The following is a 16500-nucleotide window of genomic DNA, read 5'->3' as shown; positions in this document are numbered from 1 at the left end:
TGTGTTTCGCCGTAGTATTTCGGTAAGATTCCCCGGAAGCCACGTGACGGTGATCAACCTGCTCAGGGAGTCCTTCTCGGGTGTCCCAACAGTTCTTACGCGCGGCCCCGCTTAGGGTATTGTTCCGGCCGCAAAGCGCCCGGTGAGAAATGGGGGCCATAGATCCTCCGCATCTCAAGTAGGTGCGTTTCGTGGCAACGACCGAATGACCATTTGTTAAGCTCCTCTCCGGCTCCCACCGTCATCTGTCCGCCATCGGTCGGGAAAACAGCTTGCTACAGCAGCCCTCGGCTGTAGCAGTCGATCGTCCTCACTTTTTGCCGCCGCGCCCGCGCCGTTCTTGACAGACGTGAAAATTGTCCTTGAGGGAAAGCCCGTCGATCGCCGCAATAGGCCGCGCATCTCGCGGAGATGTTTTCGAGACCTGAAATAATCCACCTTGCGCTTTATTTCACAAACCAACTGTTTATGCGGTAGACATAACTTTGATAAATCTTACTCGTGCGACTTTTATATCTCATTTTCTTCCCTGCTTTTATTATCTTTGGTTGCTTGATTGGATTTCTTATTTAAATTCACCTCATTTGTCTTCCGTTTACTTTTTTTTTAGAATTATTCAGGTTATGTAACAAATTCGGAAGCGAACGATGTTTCGCGAGCGGGCCTCTTTTTCAGATGGATTTGCACTTTACGTTAAATGAACTACATATCGCGTTACTTACACAAATTTGCAGCGGGCAGCATGCGCATCGCGAATTCCAATTTCAGATCGGCCTTCCGTAATTTCCGGAAATTTTCAAAAATCGCCGCGAACTTCAATAAAGCCGTCGTAATTAATTTGTGATTATATCGTGAATTCCTGCAAATTCATGTTACGTTGCATAGCGCGATAGGAATGCAACCGACCTCAACAAGCCCCGATACGAAGTGCCTGATTTAGAGAGACGTATAAACGATATTTCGATACTATTTCCCCCGCGATACTTTCCAAATCGAATTGAAAGGTGCAAAATTGACAAGCGGCGCGGCGCGGCGCGCGCGCCGCGGGCTGCGATTTTTCCCCGGAATCGCCGTATCATTTTTCCCCGATAGTTTCGTTTCGCGAGAGAATGCGGAAAAATGTAACGCGCGCTCGCCCCTCAGATATGAAATACCGCCTCGTGCCGACAATCGACTTATTAATTATCGATCGCGCTCTCGTTGTCCTCGATATTGTAGATGCGCTGAAAACAGATTTTGATCATCCCGGGGGGGTTTTTAACAGCCCGACGCGTATAAAATTTATGCGCCGAGCCATATTTATTTCTATGCATATTTATTCGATGAATTTCATAACTAAATTACAGATCTATATGGCAACGGTTTGTTAACTTGATAGGTACTTGTAACAAAATATCAAACGTCAAGCCCCCCCCCCCCTCCGTCCGTTTTACATACGTGCATAAAGGAGAAATATTAAAAATTTGCCTAATTATCCATTTCGTGATTAATTTCCGAATGGAATATTGACGAAAGCATTTACCACTTAACCTATAATTAATGGCTTAAATAACGCTTTTAACGTTGCCGCGATATCTTTCGATTGTGAGAGAATTTGACGTGAATCGTTTGTTTAATTAACGAGAGAGAGGTAATGCATTGTAGCGCGGATGTATGTATTGTAGCGGCATGCTTGCTCTGGTATATTGATATGCAAGATATATCTTGAGTTTATGGGGTTATTAAGGACTTCATCCGTGTCTCATGGCGGGATTACTACGTTATTATCCTTCGGTAAGTGGCAGGCAGGTTGGTCGGCAGGCTCTGGTCGGCCCCTTGTAAGGAAGACCAAACATCGTCTCCTCCTTACACGGTCCCTCGAGCTACCCTTCGCGCTACCAGTGAAACTAGTAAGACATTCGCCCCCTCCAAATCCAGCCTCCCGTGTAACGGCATCCAGTTGTGAATTTGACCCTCGTAATTAATTTATAACCGTCGTTCTTGCGAAGCCAGTTGAGTAAGCGGAGAGTAACTGACCTCGCGCGGAGAAACGCTCCTCCTCGAACTCCGGCCAATTACCGCTTACGACTCGTTTGATACGAATAATTTCGAAGACACACTGCCTGATTTTACTAATATTAGATTTAGTACTATTTATTGCATTTAAGCGTACACGATGTAATGATTATTTGTTTAGAATTTGCAAAAGCGATACAATACACAACGCGAGATTATTTAACGCGCATCGAATTATAGAGCATTTAGTTAGAAGTTTATAATACTAACTATAACTTATCTCTCTTCAAGTCCAGGAAGAATATGTATGTCGGTCTTAATGTTTTATTGAATCGCGTCAAGGGGACGCATGATATTATTATACTCGAACATAGTTTTCCGTGTATTTTTCGCCCACAACGATAGGGTTAATATAGAAAATTCGCGGGATGACAGGCGTTACGATCCCGCGGCGTCTTTCATATACCCATACCGATCGCTCCCGCGGGATTCCTCTAATGCTTCCGCTTCCACTCGGTGCACACGTAACCTCGTACTTATTACGAGCCTAATACAAATTCGACATGGAAGCGAGGAGTTGTTAGAAGGCGCCCGGTGGTGCGCGGCGGGACGCAGGAATCCATAGATCGCGGGGGCTAACAATCAGCCGTAAATTATGGTCTCAATATCCATTGTGTACCCTACTTGCTCTCGAGCGGGCCTAACCCCAAAGTCTGAGGCCAAGACTACCCACACCCCATCGGCGCGGCTCAGAGACTGGTTGGCTCTCTCACGGTTGGCCCGGCTGAACCGAGAGATATGTATATTAATGGGGCAATCTTACATAGTTTTGTTTACCTTGCCATTCTCCCAGTACGTATACAATTACTATCCCCCGGTCCCTATGGTGCGCTGGCACGAGAGCCGCCTCCGTTACAACCCCTTCGGACTGCGCCGGCCTCCGACCTAACTAGTTTCCGCCGACGTCACTATCGCGCTCGGCTGCCGTCCTGTTCCTTCCTGAAGCACGGACGAACTTTGTGGAGAATATTCACTATTATTTGCGATAGATTAGGCGAGACAGAAAACGTTAAGCTCTCAAGAGTTTGCTTTGAAAGTGTTCATACTTGCGTCTAATGTTTGTAAGCGCGGATTTTTTTTGTAAACGTATTATTAGTTTATTAATGTAACGCGTATTTTTACATGATTGTATCTTGTTCTTGAAAGAATGTATCTTAATTGACTTTTCAGTAATGGCAGTCAGTTGCACATAGAATAAAATATTGCTAAAAATAGTCATTTACACAGTACAGGAAAATTTGACAAAGTTGCAACAGCAAGAATAAATGTAGACTTTTTTCGAAATTATTTATTATAATTCTTTATAGATTTCTAATGCATTTTTAAAGTATCCTCTTTTAATAAAATATTACTACAAATCTGAATTATAAGATTCTTTAAAACCATGTTTTATCCAATTTTAATGTAACATTAATTAATTTTCTAAGAACGATTATACATACTAAATCAGATAAGACAAATTTAACGGACCGTATTAACCTCTACAGGATCGGCCCCTTTTTTGGACGACCTTTTTAGTTTTAATGCTAGAACATTTTTGTCCTTGTCAGTGGGTTGAACTACGAAAGAGACGGTGCCACTCCAGCGCCTAATATTAGGCTTCCGGTCCCGAAGAGATTAATGATAATTTATGCGCATCAATATTACTAATCAATAAAAAAAAATGCCACGATGAAGAGAAACCGCGCTTTTTCTGCGAGACATTTCAAAGCCGACGCGATGCAACAGGACGCGACCGATTCGCCGGAGTATCCCGATATCGTAGAGATTTAGTGACGCGCGTCAACGCGTCTGCAATACGTTGAAGCTGCTGACGGCGACGATCGAGGTCGAAGGATGCTATTTTTAAAAACTACACCGGTCGTTGTGACGATATTCCGATCCGAGAGAGAGAGAGAGAGAGAGAGAGAGAAAGAAAGAAAGAGAGCCAGCGCGCGTATCCGATAAAAACGAATTCCGTTCTTGAAGGGCTCAAACGCCGCGCCGATGAAAATCCATTCTACGGCGCGCCGGCTTTCAGCAAAGAAAATATTGTCCGCGGCGCGGGCGGGGGCGCGGGCGTGGGCGCGGGGGCCGCGGAGCGATCGCGGCACTTTTCACCTTCGCTCTTCCACCCCGGTTTTTAATTCCGTGCGTGGCACACGGCCGCGCGCGCGGCGGACCGGCTTTGTAGCGGAATGTACATTTCTCCCGCTGAACAACCTCATTTGTGTAATCCCCGAAGCTTCGACAACAAACTGTCTGCGGCATCGGAATGGCGCTGGGGGTGCACGGGGGTGTGAGCACGACATTAACGTACTTTGTAGTTCAGCTCTCTGCGGCAGTCGTCCTTCTCCGCCCCCTACCCTCGCGTTCCGCACTCGCGCTCCACTTCCCCGCCGCGCCTCCCTTTACCACCAAGGTTCCGTCGTCCTGGATGAAATTGCGATTGTAATAGCAATTATCTTATTTCTACTATTGCTTCTTTGTACTTCGATTCGCGACATACGGACTTGGTGCTGATGGTGCAAGCACCGGGAGACACAGGAAGGGCCGACGGGGCGCGGGGTGGTGCGCGGGAGGGACGAGGGGGTGGTTCGCGAATGGAATTAAATGTTCACGGGATAGCTCGGGGAAGGACCGTGACGCAATTTAAGTCGCGCGGTATTTGCCGGAACGGAATGATGGGGCTCTTTCAAAGTCCCAGCATTACGCGCAATAGTTATAACGCTTTTTTGGTATTGTTGCGCTTTTCGTTTATACTTTTTCATACGCACCGCTCGCGCTTTTAATACGCGTTGCATTTGAAAGGTCGGTCGGAGCCCTGTGTGTGTGGTAGGAGACTCGCGATTTTTATTGGCCGCTTAAGGGGGTCCGTATGATGGGAGGAAAAATATCGAGAGAGAAACTAATTATGTCTTTTTTAATTATATGAGTTTTTACTGCAGTATTTAATTTTATATATTGTGTGACGAGAAGATTTTGTAAATGCCGTGTGGCAAAGATATTACAATTTTTTATAATGTCGCGCCATATATTTGTGAAAATTATTACATTGACGTTATATTTGCGCTGATTATGTCAATGCAACGAAATTCTTTCGGCTTTTTAAAACAATGGATATATTATCTTTAGAAAACACATAAAATTCATTGAATTTGGTATAAAGAATTTGAATTAAGAAATTTTCGAGATAAATTGTGATTTATGTTAAATAAGCATAAAATTAAAAACACAATGATAAATAATAATATAAAAAGGTATAACGAAACAGTAATCGTACATTAATAATTCCAATATTTTAGGTGTAGGAATATTTTTAAACTTTTATACAACTCGCGAGAGATACCAAATCATTATCCTTATCTTTTTTCTTTATTTCAAAAATTTGATCAAACCTGTTCTGTTCAAACTATTCAACAGATAAAATATCGATTACTTTTGCGACAGAAATGAGACGTTCTGAAGACATTCTGAATATATTACCGTTGTTTTAAGATGCAGCAACAAACTGAGATCGAGGCCAAATCGCCGTAGGAAAAGCTGCATTGCGACGTCGAACGCTAGAGGTTTGGGAGGGTGGGGAAGTGGTCGGCGGCGTCGACAACGAGAGATTGACTTGAAGGCTGTGCGCGCCGCGCGGGGGTGGCTCGCGTAGGGGTTGTCGGCACGGCGCGCGGCGCGGCGCGGCGTGGCGGTTCGAGTCGGAGAAACGGTCTCAGCTCGCGTCGCTCGGCCTGAAATTCGCCCGAAGTAATCAATATTATAGCTCGCAAAGATATATGCGGGAGGATGTGAGCAAACACAGTGTACACACGTGCATTGTTACATGGCCGGGGGAGGTGGATGGGTATAAGGAGGGGTTGCCGGGAGAGATGGAGACTACGTGGGAGGAGGTGATGAAGAAGGGGGCTGAAGGGTGCCACGGGGCTCTCGCAGAGAGCGGAGAGCCACGGTTATGCGCGGGGGAGGCTGGCGGGAGGAGGGCGGTAGGGCCTGAATGGAGGAAGGAAAGGGGTGGACAGCCGGACAAACAAAACCCTTGCTGCTTCATTTCTGCCCGTCTGGCCAGACACCGACCCTTTATACGCGCGCGCTTCCGTCCTACGCTCGCCGTCACCCCTGCCCGATGCGTGATGGACCCGTACCACTCTTTCGCCGAGCGACGTTCCGAGACGAACGAGACTTTCTGCCGCGGTACTTTTCGAGTTTGTTAATTAACGGCACCGCCGCGGCCGAGTCGAAGAATGCGTTGTAATGGCTTCGAATGGGATTGATAGTCTCAAACGCGGAGTATTGTTCTTCTCGCTGCCTGCGCGGAATGAATATTGCGGGCTGGCTTGTCGTCACGCGCATTGTGAAAGACGTGGAAGGTTAGGGACGTGTTGTATTCTTTCAATATTTTATTTATTCCAAATATATGTCTCGATTCACGTTAATTTATAATCTTGAGAATTCTGAGAAGGTATATACGTGATTTTTTACGACTTCTCTATGGATTTTTGGTTATGTCTTTAGATTATTTTAATATAGAGAATACATCGAACGATTATGTATGTAATAAAAATATTTAAAAAAAATAATAAAAATTGTACAAGAAAAAATAATATTTTATGTATAACAATTAAAATATTAATTAACGGCAATTAATTTCTCTGTACATGTTTAATTTATTATTTAATTTTTATTTCAGGTCAGTGGTGTATACTTCCCTGGCTTCTGAGACACAGTGACGTGGCTTGTTGATGTGAGTGAGAGTACTTTTCGTAGTTGATGTGCATCTAATACGTAAAAGCTTTCGCAGCTTATGTAGAATGCGAAAACTTTTATTACTTGCTTCCTTATTGAGCATATATATTTAAAATTTAATGATTTTAGACGACGCATAACCTTTTAATCATAATAAGATATTAACGAAACTGCGGATCGATTACACGAAGATTTACGTAAAAGTAGATTGTACTAATTCAATTTAAGTATGGCAATAAATAATGTAGAACAGGTAGATAGAGTTTCGTGAAAACAAAACTAAAGTTTCATTTTGATATATTCTGAACCGTATATTAATGGAAATTCTCATTTTATGATCAAATCCCAGTTTTCGGGATTATGAATCTTGCAGAAAAACGAAATTCGAGCCATTGGATAGTTAAAACGCATCGATTTGGACATCTAAAAGAGAACCAATGGAGCTCTGTTGTCAGTTTTAGATCGACGTCGCGACTCCTTCTGAATATTTAAACAACAAATATTAAAACTTTTGTCGCGCGGCGCGGCGCGGCGCGACGCGACCCGAAGTTCTCCCAGTCTTGGTAAACTCCCGATCAGAGATCACCCTTCATATGCGACGACCCTAAAACGTTATGGGTGTTGACGGGCGAGCGTTGTCAAAATTTCGGCGTCGTACAACCCTCCCCCGTTGCATATAAGGAGTCACGATTTGGGCGAGTTGAGGGTAAGGAGGATGCCGCGCGCGCGAATATTCGGATGACATAATACTTCTTAAGTCGTAAACCTCCCTTGTTTCTTGGGCTGAGCGGCATTCCTGAAGTTTCGTATCGGCAGTCGTACAACAAACACGATTATCGATGTCTCGTTCGTTCCCCCTAAAGCGAAAGGGAGGGAAAACGGCACCCTCGGATCCCACGTGCTGCTCCTTTCAACCCTCTCTCCCTATCCGCGCCGCGTATTTTACGTCGTCGTTTTCCGAAGGATCCTTCTCCCACCGAGATCTTTGGAATTATCGTTTTCGCATCGAATCGACGACGGGTATTATTTTGCAAACAAAATCGTGAATTTGTTTAAAGATATTTTAAATTGCGTAAACCGATGTAAATTGTAAAACCATCGATAGGAAGATAATCATATTTTTCTAAATAAATTTATTAATTTTAGCTTGTATATCATTGACAACAATATTTTATTTTTATCAAGAAAATTATTTGTATAAAATTACTTTCTTCTAGTCTAATAGAACCATTTACTCTTTTATATACAATGTTGGCTATAAAAAATTAAAATTCTCGTGTGAGATACCTATATATGCACAATCTGTACTTCTCGAAATAATATCCGAGACTGGAGATTAATAATATGAATGAAACTAAAACGAAGCTTTATTTTTTCGTCACTTGTTTTGACGCATATCTGTATAGGATGTCAGTATACGAGGCGCTACGAAAGTATTTTGACTCGTTTCTGGATCAACGCGGTGTTCGTTGACTACTTGCTCACGCAGCACATTAGCATTCTAGCTAATTAAAACGTAACTGAAATTGTAATTGTCTACGTTATCGATGCGGATATAACGCGTAGGCGGATGTTGCGGCCGGAAGTTAGCCTGTTATACGTTGTGCGGTGTATACTTTTGCCTGCTTGGCTCGCGAATAAAGGGGAATGTCTGATTGTGTGTTCTAGAAAAGCAGATGTACTGATAGTTTTTCTCCACAAAAGATGTTTCTGCCAATTAATTTCTCTGCCACGCGCGCGAGTCGTTCTTATGCTCTCTCTCTTTCCCTTTCTCCCGTCTTCCTCGAACCGCCTCGCACATAATTTAAATAAAAAACATTTGGGATATTCGGAGGAAATTCTGTGAAATATACATATAGGAAGAATATAAACAAAATACAAAAATTATGCATGAAAAACATTCGCTTCATTGTATAAGTACATCCCCGGAATATTTTATATATCATTCTATTTAATTGTTTTCCATCGCGCGCTAAAAAATTGCTAAATAATAACACTGAGAAAAATATTTCTGCAAGTGAAATTTAATTATTTACGCGAGCATACCATATTGTTTGGAGTTATATGGTTTAGAATCAAAGTGTGAAGGTTCGTTTTTTTTACATGAGCATGTTTTTTTTACATGTACATAATCGAAGTTCAGAGCAAGTAGGTACATATTTAATGATGACACATATCGAGATGTGTTTTTAGCAATATTTATTTTATATATCTTATTTATCTTTTTTTGTGCTTTTAAAGACACTTGTTATGTAAGAATAATATATAATTTCGCATTTAATTTATGCGATTAGAACTAGTTACACTTTAATTCGATGTACGGCCAAATAGTTTCATCAATCGCTCTATTTAATCAAGTAGCCAAGTTAGTTGCTAACATTAAACGCATTCCCGATATTACTAAGATACTAATTATTTGCTGTTGGGGCCGAGTGGGGGCTGCTTTATCCTCTTGTATATGAATGGGTGCAGCGCGTTCCTGCCTGCTCGCGTAGTAACCGCATAGAGGGTGGTTTCGGATGAACGCTCGGGATATTGCTTGCGTTATTGAGCGTGTTAATTGATATTTCTTTCGTTCGAATTTATTTTTAAAAGCGCGCAGAGCGGCTGGGAGCCGCTTTCCCGCCTCCGGGAAATTTGCGTTTTCCTGAAACTGATAATAATATATATCGCCGATATATCATTATACCTTTGTCCTTTGTGTTCTCGCAGTGACACCAAGTGCTGACGACAATTAACATTTTTACATTATTTATTCACTTTTGTAGCCTGCACGCGCGGCACGATCAGGCGACTGAAAATAATTCGCGCACTTGTTCTCCTTTGTACTAATTATAAATAAATATTTTACACAACTGTGAAAAAACCAGCTTGGCGGAATGGTAGATATTACATAACAATTCCCGCGCCGACCTCGGTCGCTATCTATAATTGACTTCCTTACGTATACGTATTTATTTCAGTAATCGCAATGTACTTTTTTTTTCTCATCTTATTTTAATATATTTTCCCTTCTGTTAATAAGGGAATCCACGTTGCTCGAAACATAGAAAAATATTAGCCATTTATTTCGCGATATGCATTGTGTAATACATTGTATAATACGAAATACATCCCGTTCCAATACCATTGGCGAAAGATATTATATTAGTTATTTGCTGCTCCTCGATATATATATTGAAGACGAATTAAAATGAGAAGACGGACTAATAAGACGTTGTTGAGTAAGTTTCGTGAATATGGAATGAAATCGTAATGCATATATTTAACATTTAATATTTTAACAATTTATGATATAAAATTATATTTATTAATCTGTCACTACTTCCATGACATACATATTTTATATTATTTTATTATCTTTCGACATTACAATTGTCCAAGTTGTTAAATGAGAATTAACCTCCCGAATTCTAAAATCCATCGCGATCGATTGCAAATTAGAAGTCGTAATAAAATTGATTTCGACGGTAACGGATTAATCGATTGCACGGGAGCGCATTTCAAACGATCAAGATATAACCTGGCTGCCTATGATCAACGTCTGGTTAAACAAAAATGCGAATAGCAGTAATAAATGCTATTATCGGACATTGTGACAATCGTTTGCGAGCCACTCCAGCAACGCGAATGTACTGTCCATTTAATTTCTCGGCAAACAATGGGATGATTACGCACCGATTATATTGTATCAGAGGGCAGAGATGCGCTGGGAATTCCGTGGTCAATCGTTCTATTAACTGCAATAAAAGTAACGAACAATCTTAATTGTAAAAGGCAAAATTTCGCATCGTTATGGCATATGTAACACATGTCTGATGTAAAAGATAATGTCAGCGTCAAGAAAATCCAAGGAGAATTTCGTCATAACTTGAGCAGAAAACGTCAATTATGCAAATTTACTTATGACAAGACAAAAAATAAAAGAAGTCTGAATAGATTTAATTATTGTTAACATTATCGAAATACACGTATAAAGTGTGAATGACTAAGCTTCTATTTTTTTGTTACGATTATGTAGTTAATTAAAAATCCGGATAATCGGTATTCTAGTTTATTAATTACAATTCGTTAAATTAGTAGATTAAAAAAAGATTTGGAGAGTAAAAGCTCATATTCGTATTTTTTCACTCTTCTCATATAAGTCAGCAAACTGTCAAATTGAAGCATACGGTGCATTTCCGCAGAATTTTTCTCATAAAACACTAAGAGAGCCTATCGGGCCCTATTGAAGAAGACATGGAGTGAATACGGTGGATGTAGCTGTGCGAAATAATGCTATCAATATATAAAAAGACGACCCGCCGCTGCCCGGTAATAGAAACCGATTTGTCAGGGTGCCTTTACATTTCCACGCAGCGAGTTTCGCATCCGATAACCCGTTTTATCCCACGGGAGCCCCGCTCCATATCCTCCTACCATCTTACCAATCCCGGCCGACGAGAGTCAGGGAATCACCCCCTTTTCAAACCCTGTCACGCGATGTGAGTGCGTGTCCGAGCGCGCGCCTACGGCCGCCTCCGATTTCATCTTTCTTGCCTAGAAAGTCGAATAGATAGGGGAATCTTGTAAAATGGCCCGATGAAAGACAAATATTACCGGGGATCACGCGGACGAAAGACGCGATTTATTTTGTGGGATTCTGCGTGGCCGACAGTCGCGAAGAGATTTCGGCGACTACGAGATATACACGGATTTAGACTGGTTACAACACCAGGTTGAAGTTGAGGCATTGCGGGCGTAACCGCAGCGCCTGATCTTTTCATGATTAACAATTTTCAGAGTGAATTTTATGATACAAATGACATTTATCTTCCAATCATGCGATTAAAATGATATGTTCTACATTTTTAGTTTTATTACACGGAGAGAATTTTTTGTTATATTTTACCCTTAAATTCACTACAAACTTGGGACAACTTGACAACCAAGGAATTTTTAAAATATACAAAGACATTTTACAAACAACGTGATAAAAATTACCAAGCAGATAATCAAACATATTTTATATTATAATGTAATTGATATTAATATTTTTTATTATGGTAGATATTAATCAGAATAGCTCGCATAAAATTCTTGGTGGTACATGTTGTCCCACAACTACCATATGATTTCAGGGTAAATTTTAAGAGAAAATTCTCTCCGTGTATATTATATTATTTTTATTTATATAATATATATGTTGTAAGTTAGGATTAAATATCGTATCAAGTGCACGTACAATCATAGTTTTATCACCCTGATATACATTTTTCAGCCCAAGTTAATGCTCTGAACGAAATTAAGTGCATACGAGTAAAATTTCCAAAATCCAGACGAGAAAGTGGTAATATACTTTCGTGAGTCTGCGGAACACAGAGAACCACCGATTCATTGCAGGAAAATGCGCGCGTATTCAGAAATCGGAGCATATTTCCGTTGCACCCCCTCCCCCCCAAAAGAGAACAAAGGGTTCGGGTGAAAATGCGAGAAGAGAGAGAGAAGGAGAGATGGAAAAAAAGAAAACGATCTCCGCGTCCGCGCGTATACGCGCGCGCGTTAACCCTCCACCTGACAGAAAATTATAATTACGAGCCGCGGGGCGCGTTCGCGCGGCATAAAAACTTAAAGCAGTGCACAGTGCCGTGTCGTCGCGCCGTTCGGCGCCTGTATTTCGGCGGTGGTTGGCTCGGCTCGGCTCGGCTCGGTTCGGCTCGGCGTAGCGCGGCTCCGCGCAGCTCGGCGCGGCAGGAGCGGCTGTTAATTGAAAACTACCGAAAAGCACAATTGCGCGAGAATTATTTCTATTCATTAGCCGGATGGCGTTGCTCGCCCGCCTCGCCTCGGTCGGGCCGCCGACCAGCCGCCGAAAAACTTTTCCTCGGCCAGCCGCTTTTTTTTTCTTTCTTCTTCATCTCCCTCGCGCGTCGCAGCCACCCACCAACCCTTCCCGTGCTCTCTATCCGACCGGTCGCGCGCGCGTGTGGCGTAATTATGTAACATAAATACAATCCCTGCCGCGACGTAATTTTTGCGGTATAAGCTCAAAAGCTCGCGCCACCCCTCGCATCACCACCCCTTCTCCCCAAACCTGGCGGCACGTACGGCGGCGGCGGCGGTGGTGGGCCCAGCTCTCTCTCCGCGGAGGGCTTTTTCCAGGAACGCTTTCGCAAATCAATTTACGGCGTAACGCGGCCGTTCTCATTGTCCGCAGTAGTACCCGACGGCCGCCTCGTGGCTAAACCTTTTGTAACACCGGCGGCCATTGTTGTGACAGAAAATTATATCGTAATGCTTATTTACGGTGAACATTCCGGCAGCCCAGGGCCCCTTTGTTGGCTCTTGTCAAGTACCAAATGTAAATGCGTTTGTAATGCCCAACCGCGACCCTCGACTCTCTCTCTCTCTCCTCGGGTTTGTAGATTTTGTTTGATAATTATATACGCGGTCGTATTTCGAGAGGGAGTGATCCTCGACGTCGCGTCGCGTCGCGTTGATCATTCACCAGCGCGCGTCCGAGCGCGATTTTCTGAACGAATTTTCATCGTCGCGTCGCCCGCGCGTGTTGTTTTTGCGACACGAGAACGCCTACGCGCATTCACTCGCGCATCTATAAACCATTATTGTCAGCAAAAATATTTTCATACTCCAAGGATAGCAAATCTCAGCGCGGATAATGCTTTCTTTCTTTCAGGAGGTTGAGATTGTTGCCGGAATGATTTATCGTGCAGTAATAATTACCAAGTACAGAGATCGAAATTTCTGTTGAATGAGAAATATTATCGTAGGCATAATTATTTTATTTTAAATACTATGAGTAATAAATATTTAATAATTTCATTCTAAATTTCCCCGATATATCGTTATTTATAACATATAATTACTCTTAATTATTTCTTAAGAAATTAAACACATAAATATTGCCAAAAAAAATTTATATAAAGATAAACAATCTTGTAAAAATATTTTCTCTTTATATATCATTGTTAATAGTTTGTATTTTATTGATGGGCGATAATCACAAATAATTACATACGTTAATGTATCTGTAAACATTTAGTTAAACATTTCACGGAGGCGTCGAGACCTCAGTCTTATTTCTACGCGATTTAGGCGTGATCCCGAATAAGCCTAGCACTGGAATTGCTCGAAAGACGCTTCTGGGAATTCCGAGGGGTATTTTCGCCAGTCAATGAATTTACAGCCCCTCTTTACCGAGTTCACCCTTAACCGCTTAACGAGAACTGCTTCGCGGCACGTGAGAAAAAAAAAAGCTAACCTGTTCGGTGGATGGTGGTAGGAGGCGTAAGCGGTCTTGAGGGGTGAATTAGCGCGAAATAAGTGTAGAAGAGAACACTCGGGGCCGCCTTGGCGATAGAAACGAACACGTCGTTATACGGCCTACACGTACAAACGCGACGCACAAACGCGTGCCCGTGTGTATGTGTCGGACGCTGTCGAGCTCCATAAGAACATCGCGAGGGTGAGTCTTTGGGAAGAGATGGCTAGGGGGGGTAGGTACGCCACGGTGAAGCGAGAGGGCGGAAAACGACGTAACGCGCATAAAGTAAATTGCCGCGAAATCTCGGCGAGCCTCAAGAACGGCGGTGGATAAGCGAAACAAATAAAATAAGAACGAGCCCGAGCCCGCGGGAGATAACGCGAGAAGGGGTAAAAAGGGCACGCGGGTAATATGATTTAAGACCGTAAGGTACTGCGCATTCAAAACACGAGGCATGACGATTTCCTTCCTTTCAACACAATTTTTATATCTCGGTAGCGCGAAGGATACTCGGGTAATTATCATCAAATTGGGTTTAAATCTTATTTAGCATTTAATCGCACGAACTAATTATACCGATAAATATTCTTCAATATTGATCATTGTAATTGTAACAGTCATTTGTAATAATAATTATAATATATACCATGTACAAAATTGTCATTTAGTTTAAGTTGACAATTTTGTACAGAAAGCTTTATAGTTCTGTACAAACTCCGTATGACATAAAGAATTTAATTAATTACTTTAACTCTAATTAGAATCTTCTTCACCAATTTCTCAACATATCGTCACGCTGCACGTCACGGCGTATAATTACAACGTAAGTGTTCCACTTTTCATCCTCGCAAAGCTCGTCGACAAGAATCTCGTAGGACGCGGCACAGAAGGGGTAACGTCCCCAGCAACAAAGGCGGCCTCGAGGACTTTCTGTCACGTGTCGCGCGCAAAAAACTAAGAGCCCCGTCTCGCGTGTGTGGGGGGAGGGGGGGAGGGAAGAGGCTCGCTTCAGGGGGAGCCCTCGAAAGCATCCGAAAAGAGATTTCCGCGGTGCGGGAGAAGGCGCACGGGCCAGACAGAGGAGACAAACGCGGAAAGGAAGAACGGATGTGCGGGCAGACGGACGGACAGACGGACGGGCAGACAGACAGACATGCGGGAAGGAATGAAAATAATAATACCCGGTGTGTGTGGCCCTGGGCCATAAGTGTCAGCAAGGAAGGAAGGCACGGCACGGCGGCGGAAAGGAGCGCGTTGAATTTGTCATATGTAAGTCTCACCGATCCCCCCCGGCCTCATCCTCGCCTTACGCACACGCGTGCGTAACCGTCGCCTGACGTGTCGTCCGCGAGGATTATTTCGAGAAGGCTTCGGGAATCGAGGGAAACTGGAGATTCGGGTCCTCTGTGACGCGGTGTCGCACGTCCCCCTCGCTCGTCCAACCCTCTCTTCTCACGTGATTGTGCCGGGCGAGAAAACGTCTCCGGGGTAAATCGAGATACTGTCACCGAATTCTTCTATCGCCATCCTTTCGAACTGTGCGTGTTACACGCGCGCGATTATATTTCTTTCCGTTTTGCAACTCTAAATCTATTTTATCTTACGTTTCATTACACTTTAGCTAACAAAGTTAAACTTTTTTTTATAACATGAAAAAAGTAGAATTTTTTAAACCAATTCCTACATAATAAAGTACGAAAATAACAGTAAAAAATTCATAACACATCATATTATTAGCATATATTATTTAGTTTCAAAGATCAAGATTCTTTACATATTGTTAGCCTCATTTTTTACAATTTTTTAAAATTTCCAAAAGCAACACTGAAAAAATATAATTCAATCTAATAACAAAGAGATAAATATATTAAAACCAGGGAGTAAGATATAAGGAGACCGATCTCCGTACTATAAAAGTGGGTCAATTTTTGGGCGAAAGTTGGTGGCGCTGGTGTTCCAAAAACGGTACCCTCGCTGCTGGTGACAGGCGGCTGAACAAAATTACGCGATCCGTAAGGTTGGAATTTTACTACATTGAAGTATAAGAAAAGTGAGTTAAAAAGTGAGTTATAATTGTGAATTTTAATAAATTATTATGGCTATGTTTAATAGAACAAAAATAGATTTGTAAATAACATCATTAATCGAAACTACGAAATACTGTGCTGTGGTATAATAATAACCCATACAGCACAAAATGTTTTCAAAAAATATTTCTAAATATTTTTATAAAAATATTGCGAGAAACATTTTAAAATGGTTTTAGGAATATTTTAAAATAGTTTAAAAACCTTTTGTGGTAACATTTTTAAGAATATTTTAAGAATTTTTTAAAAATATTTTTTAAAATGTTTTTCTTACCATCCAGATAATATTTTCTTAAATATTTGAAATATATTTTTAAAATATTAAATTAAATCTATATTGTATATTGTTTTATTATCTTGTTCCAA

At 41.9% G+C, this 16500-nt stretch overlaps 1 protein-coding gene across 4 annotated transcripts in view; it reads left to right on the top strand.

The window, feature by feature from the left end:
• Foxp (forkhead box P) overlaps nt 1-16500 on the top strand; it is a 233191-nt gene that overhangs the window by 30079 nt on the left and 186612 nt on the right. For 3 of the 4 annotated variants that reach the window (XM_071707954.1, XM_071707952.1, XM_071707955.1), the window contains exon 2: nt 6728-6781. The exons of the other annotated variant lie outside the window; for it this stretch is intronic. The gene's annotated coding sequence lies outside the window, so the exon portion shown is untranslated. The remainder of the gene's footprint in view (nt 1-6727; nt 6782-16500) is intronic. 4 annotated transcript variants of the gene reach the window in all.

This window comes from Temnothorax nylanderi, unplaced genomic scaffold, assembly GCF_030848795.1.
Source record: "Temnothorax nylanderi isolate EJ_2023f unplaced genomic scaffold, tnyl_v1.0 TNYL_tig0062_pilon, whole genome shotgun sequence".
Classification (NCBI taxonomy): domain Eukaryota; kingdom Metazoa; phylum Arthropoda; class Insecta; order Hymenoptera; family Formicidae; genus Temnothorax; species Temnothorax nylanderi.
Note: the sequence above shows the minus strand (reverse complement) of the source record. Positions and strands in the feature narration are given on the sequence as shown.